At 36.6% G+C, this 12,820-nt stretch overlaps 1 protein-coding gene across 1 annotated transcript in view; it reads right to left on the reverse strand.

The window, feature by feature from the left end:
- LOC132892097 (ankyrin repeat domain-containing protein 10-like) overlaps positions 1-12,820 on the reverse strand; it is a 44,871-nt gene that overhangs the window by 3,447 nt on the left and 28,604 nt on the right.

A 12,820-nucleotide genomic window follows, 5' to 3' on the forward strand; every position in this document is an offset into this window, starting at 1 on the left:
GAAGCAGAGGATCGAGTTATTAAACATTCAACCATGAGGCAATAACAGTTGTGTGTAACAATAAACATCTTTTACAGATGCATATATGTTTGGTGTACCTCTAAAGGTTTTATAAAGGTGCATTGTATCAACATTTCCAGGTGAAAGATGCACAAGGAAAGGACAAGGAGTGTACCCTTCATTTATCCTCTCAAAGTACAGGGCTAAACATGAATCCAGTGAAAATCAGCAGTTTTAATTGTTATCCATTCTGTAAACACAGATTATGAACTTCAGAACAATGACCGTGCCTTCAAAAATGGTGTCCAAGAAGAGAAATAAAGAAGGGTAAAGGACAAGGTGGATTGCTGTGATGGGTTTTGAGCAAAGATGCAGACAAATGCTGCATATGAATTTCTTCTGAAGGCTTGAATGGAGTCCCTTCGTTAAAGTTTTCTTTGTAAACCAGCATTCATTACTTAAACACAAATAGAAAAACTGGTTGTTTGATTTACATGCTACATGTCAGGCTTCATATTAGCTAATAGTAAACTGTACTAGCTACATACACTCACCTTCTAAGCTTCTTTGTAATGTCTCTGTACACATTTAATGAGAGAGGGGCTGTATATGAGAGGATAAGACTGAACCACAGTTGAACGTTTTCTTCTGCGTAAAACAGCACACTGGAATGAACTGCACGTAGGAACTAAAGTTGTGAGCATGGAACTGAAGAAACGTTGGATCACGAGCTGCGTTCTGAGGAATCATTCCAGACAGTCGTCTGGACTTTTTCACAGCGTATTGACTAATTTGCATACAGTTAAGAAAATCTCAACTCGCGTGTTGATTTATTGCTGAGATTGTGCACGTGTTGCACGTGTGTACAAAATAAAGGCTTGTCGCTTTGCTGCTTGCTAGTGTGGACGTAGGGGCTTCAAGGAGGAATCGAGGAACACAGGAAAAGGAAGCTGTATCTTCAAGTTTTCTTCTCAGAACTCTCTCAATAAATGAATCCATGAAAAAAAATATCCATGAATAGATACAAAGTAAAGGGATGCTGATCTTTTTACTTCCAAGATAAAGGATAATAATACGCTCATCAAGAGTTTCTGAAGAATCAGAAGAAACTTTAAGGAAAACTTCAGAAAAATAACAAGTAACAAATGACGAGAGAAGAAACGTTACAGTGAAAACAAGATGTACAAGTAAAATAATGACTCATTATAGGATTTCCCCCCCTCACAGAAACAATGAGACATGTCTGGAAGAAGGATCTGAGAGTATACATGACTCAGGCTTGTACATTAAACTAAATTCATTATCTGTCACAGTCATGGAACAAACTAAAACACATGGATGAACAAACTGTACAGTTTCTGCACTTACCCCAACATTCAGTGACTCCTGGTTAACTCCCCAATGGCTCGCTGACACGGTTACGCATCACAGACCTTTCTACAAATTTAGCTTATTCAACAATTAAAAAAAAAAAAAAGGTACACCAGTGAACTAAATATTACATTTAATCCACTGATTTATTTATTATAGAATTCCTATTCTTATATTTTCTTATAACCTTACTTGAGAACCTTATGAAGTTAATAAAAAAATATTACTTTTTGAAATAAATGACCCAAAGCTCATTATTAATCAATATACAGTGCCTCCAGAAAGTTTTAAACACACACACACCCCAAATCAAATTTAAAGATAGCAGGATTTTTTTTTTTTTTGCTCAATTTGAAATGACACTGCAGAAATTAAATAAAAATTAAATAAAGTATTGAGATGTCCTCAGAATTATTTGAAAACTGAAAATATATAAACTGTTTAATTGATAAGTATTCACCTCCTGGGTGTGAAGTGCTCATTGGGGATAGATTAGGGACAAAATTAGCTCATGTTTTAAGTCGTTCAAATTCTGTAAAGCTGCTTTGCGACAATGTTTATTGTTAAAAGCGCTGTACAAATAAACTTGACTTGAAGTGTCCTTTGCAGCGATTACAGATGCGAGTCGTCTCAGATGCGTTTCTGAGCTTTGCATTTTATTCCATTTCACAACGCAAATATTCTCCAACTCTCTCAAATTAGAACATTGATGGACAGCAATTTTCAGGTCATGCCACAGACTTTCAACTGGATTTAAGTCTGAGCTTTGACTCATGCCCTGTTTCAACATTCATTTTCACCTGAATTGCAGATGTCTGGCTTTGCTTATATTTGGCTCCATCAATGTTGCATGTGATGGTAACCAGATTTCCAGTTCTTCCTGCTGAAAACCCCAGAGCATGATGCTACCACTACCGTGCTTCATCACAGGAATTGGGCATTGCGGTGGTGTAGTGGTTCGCACAGTCGCCTCACAGCAAGAAGGTTCTGGGTTCGAACCCAGCGGCCGGCGAGGGTCTTTCTATGTGGAGTTTGCATGTTCTCCCCGTGTCTGCGTGGGTTTCCTCCGGGTACTCCGGTTTCCCCCACAGTCCAAAGACATGCAGGTTAGGTTAATATGGGACGGCCTTGGGCTGAGGTGCCCTTGAGTGAGGTACCTAACTCCCACCCAACTGCTCCCCGGGCGCTGTTAGCATGGCTGCCCACTGCTCTGGGTGTGTGTGTGTGTGTCCACTGCTTCAGATGGGTTAAATGCAGAGAGGAAATTTCACAAGTGTGTGATGAATAAAGTTGTGCTGCTTAATGGTGTTACCTCTGTGTTGGGCTGCATTTGGTTTGCACCAAACATGCTTTGGCTTTTGACCTGATGATTCCATCACAAAATCTTTTTCTAAACGCTGTCGTCAATCAGAAGTATGATGATGATGATTGACTTATAAAGCGACATTTCCATGAGTTCAGTAGCGCTGGAGACAAGTTACAATTCAAAGGCCTGATTAAACAAATGTGTCTCGAGTTTTTGTTTAAAGTAGTCGATGTCTTCATCATTTTTGTTTAGTCCTTGATGTCTTCTGGTAAGTTGTTCCACAGTTCAGCAGCAGCAATATAAAATGCATGACTTCCATAGATCTTGAGACTGAAGGAAGGTTTCTTTAAGAGATTACTACTGGAGGAACGGAGGGGATGTGATGGCTTGTAAGGAGTAATTAGATTCTTGAAGTAGTTAGGAGCCATGTCATGAAGTGTCTTTTAGGTCAGGATCAGAATTTTAAAATTTGCACGATAGTCCACAGGGAGCCGGTGAAGCTCCTTAAGGATTGGCGTTACATAATCAAACTTGGAAGATAACGAGACAAAACGTGCAGCAGTATTCTGGATGTGCAGCAGCTTCTTAATTAGACGGCCATACAACAGAGCATTGCAGTAATCAAGCTTTGAGGTAACTAGCGCATGGATGACAGTCTTTGTAGCATCAGGTGTAAGATACTAAGAGAAGTGGCTTCCTTCTGGCTGCTCTCCTGTAACTCCTCTATTGGTCTCTATAATTCCTTCAGCTGGACTCTTGGACACTTCTCTGATAATTGTCTTTCTTGACTGAGCACTTGGCTTGACCTGATCTTGGTAGTCTCTGTGTTGTGCCATACGATTTTCTACAAACCCCATTTCCAGAAAATTTGGTATATTTTCTAAAATGCAATCAAATCAAAAATCTGATTTGTTAATTCACATGAACCTTTATTTAACTGACAAACAAAGGGAAAGGCATGGCCTAATGGGTAGAGAAGCAGCTTTGGAACCAAAAGGTTGCTGGTTTGATCCCTGGACCAGTAGGAATGGCTGAAGTGCCCTTGAGCACCTGACCCCAACTGCTCCCCAGGCTGCTCTGGGTATGGTGTGTCACTCTGGATGACAGCATCTGTTAAATGCCTGTAATGTAATGTAAAAGTACAAAGAAAAGATTTTCAATAATTTTACTGACCAACTTAATTGTATTTTGTAAATATAAACTAAATTAGAATTTGATTCCTGCAAGAAACTCAAAAAAAAAGTTGGGACAGAAGCAAAAATGAGACTGAAAAGTTTATAGGATTTTAGGGTAACCATAACCCAAGTAACACAATTCTGGAAGATTCCACAATAAGCAGGTTACTTGGTCAAATAAATTGGGTTTAAAAGGAGCAGCACCAAAGGCTCAGTCTTTGCAAGTAAGGATGGGACGTGGCTCACTGCTTTGTGCCAAAATTCGTGAGAGAACTGTTCATCAATTCAAAAAGAACATTTTTCAATGCAAGATTTTAGGTCTTTCAAACTCTACAGTACATAATGTTGTGAAAAGATTCAGGGTAGAGCCCTGCACTCCCGCGGGACCCGACGCAAAGCAGTGCGGCGCGGGACAAATTTTGAAAGCTCATTGCGGGCGCGAGGGGGAGTGCACAATGTGGGCGCGGGCGGGAGAGGTGATAAGCTGCAGTCCCGCTAACTAAAAACGTGTTTAAAATAAAATTTATAAATTATTAATTTATGTCTATCATATATAATGTGTGCTGGATATTTTATTTGGCATAAATAAAAACATTTTAAGATGCCTAAATTTGCGGATGTGGTCTAATCTCGCGTACGTTTCCGATTCCTTTCCGCTCTTCCATGTTTGAGATCTCCGATCATGGCAGAAGAGCAGAGCTCCTCTAGTGAAGCTCACAGTGCTTCAGAAGTAAGTGCTGCTTTAAAAAGAGGTACATTTACCGTTAAAAAGTCAAGAGTATTAGTCCTAAGTATTAAAAAGTATTAACTAGTATTAAAAAGGACTGTGTATCGCACAGATTGTTCAATTTAAAGCTAGGAATAGACAGTGTATAATATGAGGAGCTGGTTGTGGTTGCGCAGCACTTCATATGAGAGGAGAATGAAATCGCGGTTGGAATCATAACGCCACAGACTCGGAAGTGGGAGTGCGAGTGCGCAAAGCGAGAGCTGTCAATCACAGCGAGAGCTGTCAATCATGAGCGCATGCAGCGCTCAACTTGGAATGTGTCAGCAGAATGTCAGAGTCTAAACAATAAACTTACAATAAATGAAGGATCAGTCAGTGGAGAGCTCAGCTAAGCTCAGCATGTTTAATTCCCCAAGCCAATGACAAGAACTTTCATGAGAAATAACGCGAACGTCTGCATCATGCGGGATTTGCGGGCGGGAGCGGGATAAAGTATGGCGGGCGGGAGCGGGACTGAAAATCATAATTCTTTGCGGGAGCGCGACTGAAAATTCTGTTCCGCGCAGACCTCTAATTCAGGGAATTCGGAAACACCTCAGTGTGTAAAGGGCGAGATCGGAAACCACTGTTGAATGGGCGTGACCTTCGGATGGCACTGCCTGAGAAATCATCAGGCTAATGTGACGAATACAGCCACATGGGCTTGGGAGGACTTCAGAAAACCGTCGTTACTTAACACAGTCCACTGCTGCATCCAGAAACGCAACCTAAAACTGTATTACACAAGGAGGAAGCCATTCATCAATTCTATAAAGAAACACCGCTGATTTCTCTGGGCCTGAACTCCTCATCTCAGATGGACCGAAGGACAGTGGAAACGGGTGCTGTGGTCAGATGAGTCACATTTCAGCTTGTTTTCAGGAAAACCGAGCATCGAATTCTCGGTGCCAAAGGTGAACACGACCATTCAGTTTGTTACCAGAGAAAGGCGTAAAAGCAGCATCTGTGATGGTGTGTGTGTGTGTGTGGGGGGGGGGGATCAGTGCCCACGGCATGGGGGAGGTGCATGTGTGTGAAGGTACCATTGATATATTGGGGAGTATATTGGGATTTTAGAGAGACATATTCATCAAGGCAATGTCTCTTCCTGGGAAGTCCATTCTTATTTGAGCAGGGTTAGGGTTAGCCACGCCTTATTCTGCATGGGCTACAACAGCATGGCTTCATACAGTGCATGTGTTTGACTGGCCTGCTGCCAGTCCAGATCTGTCTCCTATTGAGAAGAATCAGACAACGGTGACCACGGACTGCTGAACAGCTGAAGTCTTGTATTGAACAAAAACGGACAAAAATTCCAATTGCAAAACTGCAATAATTAGTATCCTCAGATCCCATACAATTAAAAAGTGTTATTGAAGGAAAGGTGATGTAATACAACGGTAATAATGCCTCTGTCCCAACTTTCTTTTGAGTGTGTTGCAGGCATCAAATACTAACTTCATTTATATTTACAAAATACAATTAAGTTGGTCAGTAAAACTATTGAAAATCTTTTCTTTGTACTTTTGTCAATGAAATACAGGTTCACGTCAGGGGCGTGTTTAGCCTATTTTGGGGGGTGCTCAAGCACCCCCAAAAACGAGCTCAGCACCCCCTAGCTCAGCACCCTCAAAAACACTGCTTTTGGACGTAATTTTCAGAAATAAGTGCCCTTGCGCACTGCGCAATGAATGTGTGCGCGGGTGTGTGTGTGTGTTCTTGAATTCACCTGTTAGGTGATAGTTCTATGACCAGTAAAATCCCTCTCCTCCTTGCGTCCCCTCTGATTGGGTTGCCTGTCCGCGCGAGTGCTTGCTACGACATGGTGGTTTTTTTAACTGGATTCCACGCCGATGAGGAACTCGAAGTAGCACCTGAGTATTACTGGCATAGCGAGATGTGAAGGTACGGACTGGAGTTACAATTGTTAAACACAACACAATAATATGCATAATGCAATATTGATGTTCCCTGGTCTATGAATAGAATGATAAAAACGACATTTATCATCCATATCGAGATACTTTTGTGCAGAGCTGTACAAGTGCTATGGTGCTAGACCACCGTGTGTTAGTCAATTTTATTTAATGTAACATAGCGTTTACTAATGTAAAATCATAATAATACACACTATTATTACACAATACCACATTAACAATTACCACTGTTCAAAATGAATAGCTCCAACATTACAAATGCAGTAGTAGGTCTTGTTTAGTTAAAAATATAACGTAAATATTTGTGTCAGTGGTTGTAAATGTGTAGATATCATAGTTTATTGGGTCAGCTTCTGTTAAAACATTGCATAAGTCTCGTCTTGTCTAGTCTAGTCTTCTTGTCTAGTTAAGTCTAGTCTAAATGCGGAATAAACGTGGAAACACTGTCGTTCAAGCCAGGTGCCTCTGTCAGCTCTGGGGGCTAAGCACCCCCAAAGATCTGATGCTAGAATCGCCCCTGGTTCACATGAATTAACAAATGACAGATTTTTGTTTTTACTGCATTTTGGAAAATATCCCAACTTTTCTAGAAATGGGGTTAGTACTTTCTGGAGGCACTATATAAATGTACATGTTCAAATCTGACAAACTATTCTATACTACTCTGATTACAGAATTAAATGCATGTCCAGATATTTTTTCTCTCTCAAAAGTATTCATAAATCAATGTAATGACTTCAGAAAAATAACAGATTGGATGGGACGTGTAACCCTTCCACTGTATAGCACTTCTTGTTCAAGAGTTGCACATTATTGTGTTTTTGTCTGAGAGGAACAAGAGAGTCATTGTTCTAACACCTACGTGTCAAGACTTTGGCATTTTAACAGGGAGAAGGTGAAAGTCTCTGTATCCTAAACCAAGAAACTTGTTTTAATAAACAAGACATAATAAAACGACAAATTATTTAAGATCACTTACAAAAGCCCAGCTTTATGAAATATGTTCCTGTTTGTGAAGCGCAACCATTCAGCACCAATTCATTAACTGATATTTATCAAAGCCACATTTCGAAAATGTTTGCTCATTCATGAATTTATTTATGCAAATACATCTTTTTCATCTTTCTTTAAAATATCTGACTATCTAAAACCACATCTCTCTCACACACACACACATCAAATTAAGTATCTAACAAAACATTGGCATTTTGATTGGAAATTAAAACGTCATACATTGTTCACTTGATTAGACTTTCCCCACTCAATCCCTAACACATCTGAAGAGGGGAAAGAAAAAGAAAAAAACAAACAAAAAAAAAACGAATACATCCACACAGTTCTGCAATCAAACAGGAGAATCACAACAACCAGTAACTTTACTTTAAAAGGTGTAAAATTTAGCAAGGTGGGTTTCATTTTAAAGGCAGATTCATTGATGTGAAAAATCTGAGGATTTGGTAAAAATAAATTTGCATAAAGAAAAAAAATTAGGCTGATTTTTTTTTTCCCTTGTTAAAACTCAACATGTGCTGTGCAAGATGAGTTCAACTGTTACGTTTAACTTTTTAAACTGTAAACTCAGTAACTTGAAAGAATTTATGCGTTAGTTTTTGCTTTTTCAACTAAGAAAATGTCAAAGTAATACACAATCATTATATACTAATTTTGAATCTATGAACAAAATAATTGAGTCATAACTGTTACAATGATGATTAGCATGTAATACACTATTAAATAACATACAATAATACAGAACATTATTTGAAAAATTCTAAGTAATTAAATGTAGGTTGTGTTTTAGTTAAATCATAAATCTTGTACATTGAAACATCCTCTATCTGAGAAGTATGCTCAGTAAATATCAGGCAAGTATTGATGTTTTTGTTTGTCTGTTTTATATATATATATATATATATATATATATATATATATATATATATATATAATTTTTTTTTAATGTTACGTAATCAGTGGTGATTAACTTAAAATCACACAGAATTCATTCTGACTTTTCTTTTTAAATTTTATTCTCAAGTTGTTTTTTTAACCAATAAAAAAAAGTTAGTCAGTTTTTGGTTTATAAATATTTGTTTCCAACTTAAACAGCCTTATATTTCAAACATACTCTTGTTTTAGTAGTGAGCTATTTAATGCAATCTTAGCAATTTATTCTTTTTCCAAAATAAATAAAATCTGAATCTTCAAACAGCATTTAAAGAGGGTTTATTTAAAGCCATTATTTTAGCAATTATGCCGGTTATCCATATTAACAAAGCAATTCTCTTTTACATCGATTTCATACAAATTCATAAAGTTATCTGGCTGAAACATTTTTACAGCTACATAAACCTAAGTATACGGTCACATCTTGCACATGCAAATGTGTATTTTGAAAGTTTGTACATCAAATTGTCACAAAACTGCTTCCTTTCCACACATTCTGCTTGACTTGATCAAATGTTTCTCAGATTCCTGTCATCTTTTACTGGAAAATGTTTGTTTCAAGTTGGTCACCTTTAGCTAGATTGAAGTACCTGTGCTAATGATTTGTTAAAATAGCTTTAATTCAAACCCAGATACTGAAAACATGTTTTTAATTTTTGTGCATGATTTGAATCTGCAGGACTAATTTAGAACATATTTTAATGCAATTCATGTAAACAATCAAACATACAAAATGGCAACTTTGAGCCAACATCAAAATAGCCACATCAAGCAAACAAATGCTTACGAAATCAAAAGTAGGGCTTTACGTCAGTTTGTCCCTTTAGTCTGTGGAACTATGTCCTTCATATGATTCATAGATGCAATTTACTTTTTATCCTGCGTTTACAATTAATCTAAGGAATCTTGCTGACATTACTTTAATAAAACCATAAAAATTTGAAATTCACAGCTTGGATTTTTTAAAATAAAGCTGTCAAAACTATCACATTTTCTGTACATGACCCAAATTACTATATTACATAATGGTTGTTATATCACCGTATGTACAACTATGATTTACCTTACACAGGCCAAATCCTATAAAATAGACAGAACAATTCATACTTTGTTAATTGTACCAAAATCTAACACATCACTAACCTACACTCATTACATAGCATGTTAAAACCTAAGCCCTTTAATGTCTACTTTAGGAAAGTCTGAAGCTCTGATTTTTCTTTATGTAACAGATTTGTCTCGAGAGTTACTGAATTTAAGCTCAATGTGCTGCTATATTATATGGAAAATTATTTTTATAGATGTATATAAAATGTATAATTGACCTGTTTATGTCTACCCCAACCCAGGAAAGATCTGGCTATTAGTCTGTAAGTTAGTTATGGTGTGTTAGAGCAGGAAAAATCTATTTTTTAATCTATGTTTTTCTTAATATTTGTCGTAATAATATTAAAATTATTGCTTGCCCAGGGACAGCAGATGAAAACTAGCCGTTTGACTAAATTTGAAATATCTACATCATAAACAATAACGCTGATTAAATAAGTGTCGTGTCTTTATCTGTGTATCTAAATAAATAAATAGATTGAAATAAAATACAGGACAGCAGAGAGATGTATACAGAAATAAATCTATATATGGGAACTTTTGAGCACAATTCTAGTTAGTAAAACTATTATTACTATTATATTACAACACTAAAAACTAATTTTTTAAAAATAATTACAATGGTATATCGTCAATTAATTCAAGTAATTATTTTAAAATCATGTCCATCTTTCTATTTAGCTAGGTCTACATGCTAGAAATTAAATACCTAATTGAATTTAAATGTATTATTTACGTGAGATGTTTTAGAACGTTCAGCTTTGGGGAATGTAGTAGTAATCTTTATACTAATTTCTGGGGGATTTCCATTTTGTAAATGTAGCTAGGAAGACATAATATTGGTTTTAGTTTGTTTTTACAGCAAATGAACATTTTCAACTGCTATAAAAACAACAAAAATAGTTCATACTCTAGAATTATGAGACCCACCAAGCTGCAATGTTCATGAAATTCAATTTAGTAATTACAATACACTCAATTTATAGAACTGTAATGAACTTGGATGATGGATGCATTCGTTTTATTTCCCTTCTTCTCTTCTGAAATATTTTGCTTCACTACTCAGAGAAGCTGCCTGCCGTTATTGTCTTAGCCTAAGACATCTTAGACCTAACGGCATCTTTTACACCATGCTTTTTATTCTGGAACGTGAAAAGGCGAACTGATTAGACCTGTTCTATACATAAAAGGTCCTATGGTTAGTTTACAGAAAAAAATACAAAGAAAAACAAACAAACACAGCTTTGATTTAAGGGCATAAATTTAGCAAAGCATGCAGGACTAAGAAACAAACTACATCTAAATTCATAAGGTCTTGTCTTTTGAAACTTGTCTATGTACAAAAAACTTCCTATCAGTAAAACCAATCACCGCAAGAAATACCTCAACAGTTTGCCAGAGTGTAGATACTGAAGGGAGCGATAGTGAGAACACTCCTAATGCCACAACAGTGCAGTTTCGCTGAGGGAACTTGGAGTGAGTCAGCAGTGTCTATTTGGAATGCTCTCCCCCTTTTCTAGGATTACTTGAAAAAGTCAAGTCATTTCGAATTCAATGGCTGTAAAAACATTGAGACGAGTAGATTTTCTCTAAACTTTTTTCTTCTTTTCTTTTTTTTGGCAACAGTTAACAATATGAAATTCGTTCAACCTGCAGGATTTTGCTGTAATTGTGTCACTTTCCTAAATATAAAAGTGACAAGATTAACAAAACATTTTTTTATTATTTTAAAAATCATTAATCATGAAAAATAAGTCTGCAGATGACATTTTTTAAATTTTTTAAATAAACAAAAAAAAATGAACCTCTACGCAAGTCATCAAAAATAAAAATTAAATATAAAGAAGGCAGGTTAAATGAGAGTTAAGGCAATGTACAGTTCTGAGGTTATTCTTTACCCCTAATGCTTTCACTAAAACATTTCTAAACTGTTTTACATGGAGGATTAAGGACTCATAGAAATAAATTAAAAAGAGCACAATTTTATTTAAAATTTCAAAAATTGTGCCTTTACATTTATATTAAATTGCATTATTATTATTATTATTGAAAACTCACAAATACACAAGTTCAACATATGATTGTTAAAAACCCTAAGTAATTTTTTAAAACTGTACAACTTAAAATTTCACTTCTTATTTTCATTTGTTTTTTGGATTTGTAATATGTCAGATGCAACTGGATATTTAATTTTTCTTTGCAAAAGGTCTGGCAGTTCAAATTTAGACACAGCTATCAGGAAGCATTTATATAAAACTGTAAATGAACCAATGCAAGAAATCATCCTTTGATGATAAAATCCAGAAATCAGAAGTTGTTGAAGCTGGAGGGGAACGCTGGATTAATGTGTCAAAAAATACAAAGTTTGAAGTTGACGCATTTTTCAAAATCAACCATGAAGAACAAAACCTTCCCATTCTTTTTTTCCTTCATAGGAAAGGATGAGTTTCTGAAATATTTGCTGATGTTTCTGCTTTAAAGAATGTGGAGAGCAGCCAGCATTTTTCTGTAAATTCTGAGCAACCCCCCCCCCCCAATAAAGCACTCATAGCAAAAGAGTTCTGAGCGCTACATATACAATATGTAAATACAGATGAATGGACAATAAAAGATACTAATATGACATTCTAAAGAGATGAACCTTAAGTTTTGACTTGAAAAGAGAGTGAATCACAAGCTCTAATGTCTGTGGGCAACATGTTCCAGAGGTGAAGCACAGCTACAGCAAAAGAACGATAACCGAATGTCTTGAGGTGGGATTCCACCGGCTTTAAAAGAACAGGAGCTGAAGAGCTAAATGTTCTTGTGGGGACATAGAGCTGTAGAGCATCCCTGATATAACCAGGCGCAAGACCACACAACCCTCCGAAGGCCAGAAGTAGAATCCTGAAGTGGATGCGTTTCTCTGCTGGTAACCAATGAAGCCGCTGAAGTACTGGACGGACACCGTCAAGTTTACGTGAATAAGTCGGAAGCCGAGCAGTGACATTAAGAGCACTCTGAAATTTAGAAGTTCATACTTCAGCAAATCAAAGAGAAGCGTGTTGTACCAATCAACCTTCGAAGAGTAAGAAGTCTGAGAATAAATAAGTTCACTTGTGGAATGACCATCATTATTCCAGAGCGTGAGGATGTCTTTGTTTTGTCCTCATTAACTGAACAAAGTCTGAATTAGAAAGGAATATAAAGAACAACAGATAATGGGTTTCAT

Source organism: Neoarius graeffei, chromosome 9 (genome assembly GCF_027579695.1).
Source record: "Neoarius graeffei isolate fNeoGra1 chromosome 9, fNeoGra1.pri, whole genome shotgun sequence".
Classification (NCBI taxonomy): domain Eukaryota; kingdom Metazoa; phylum Chordata; class Actinopteri; order Siluriformes; family Ariidae; genus Neoarius; species Neoarius graeffei.